This window comes from Apaloderma vittatum, unplaced genomic scaffold (genome assembly GCF_000703405.1).
Source record: "Apaloderma vittatum isolate BGI_N311 unplaced genomic scaffold, ASM70340v1 scaffold28666, whole genome shotgun sequence".
In the NCBI taxonomy this organism is placed as follows: Eukaryota; Metazoa; Chordata; class Aves; order Trogoniformes; family Trogonidae; genus Apaloderma; species Apaloderma vittatum.
In genome coordinates this window covers 11,462-12,882 of record NW_009720497.1, presented here as the reverse complement: position 1 = coordinate 12,882, position 1,421 = coordinate 11,462, and positions in this window count along the sequence as shown.

The following is a 1,421-nucleotide window of genomic DNA, read 5'->3' as shown; positions in this document are numbered from 1 at the left end:
TGGAAGTCCAAGGTGGCAATTCTGCTGACCCACCTTCTTACATCACCAAAAATGGAGTACTCTAGCATTACATGATCACTTTGTCCAAGACAGCCTCCAAAAATTACGTCCTCCACCAGACCTTCTCTATTAACAAGCAGCAAGTCCAGGAGTGCACTTCCTCTTGTTGGTTCCCTCACCATTTGTGTCAGGAAGTTATCTCCCACACACTTCAGGAACCTCCAGGACTGATCCCTCTCTGCTGTATTGTATTTCCAGCAGATGTCTGGGAAGTTAAAATCCCCTATGAGAACAAGGGGTAGAGTCCTTGCAACTTTGCCCAATTGCCAGCACATTGCTGGCTCATGTTCCATTTCTCATCCAGCCAACATCATTGGGGAAGCACTTGTTCTTCCTGCTGTGGTAAGAATGGCTTGCTGCATGGGAATGGCAGGTGTTGGGGAAGCAGAAGCAAATTCTCAGGGTTTGGAAGAGGGAGCAGCAGGGTGCAGGAAGTGAAGTTTCCAAAGGCAGAGTGTGAAGAGCGGGTCGGACAGCCAGGATTAAGGGAGTTTGTAGAGGGAGTGCCGGAGTCCGAAGGTGGGAGCGGGTGCCTGGGGCTTGATCAGCGTCACCTGGAAGGGGAAGAGGGAGAAGAAAAAGGAGGTGACTGTGCTGCCTTGTTCTCGAGCAGACTTGTCCTGGGCAAAGGCTGTCCAGCAGAACAGTTCCTGTGTGTGCCCTGGCCGTTTGCTGTGCATGTCTATGCAGCAGCGAGGCGTGCTTGTCTTGTGTGGCAGCAGGGCTGGAGCAATGGTACTCACTTGGTCCGGAGGTGACCTCGATCTTGGTGGTATGACACCCGCAGATGGGCTGTGCCGGTGCCATGTGCTTCCCATTCCTGGTGACAGATGGGTGGACGTAGTAGCAAGGAGCCGGGGAGCAGTCTGTGGTGGGAGGTCTGGCCCCTCGGAAGGGGGATCCTTGGCCTTAGTGGGCTTGTGAGCCAGGTAGCCTGGGAAGAAAAGGCCGTGAGAGGACACCTGCCTGCTACTGCCTCTCAGAAGGCAGTTTCTAAGTGGAAGAGTTGGAGTTGCTGGCTTCAAGAAATGCTCTTCCTGTGTGACTTTCTCCTCCCAGAATGATGCCAGCAGATCCCGGGGTGCCTTGTGGTGCAGAGGAGCAAAGGCATAAGCATGGCTGGTTTTGCAAACGCCATGATAAAGAGTCGGAGGCAGAAAGGGGACCTGCGGGCAGCGTGGCTCCAGGGCCGAACAGTAGAGCCAAAGCAAAGCCTGTAAACCCTAAGAAAAGGCCAACGCCCCACCTGTGCTGAGCAGAGCCAGGCAGCTCATTGCCAGGCTGTGGCCTGAGCAGCTCAAGCCTTCCTGTGGGTGGCCGTGTCCTTGCTGCATCTGAGAGCTGGCACACAGGCTTGGAGC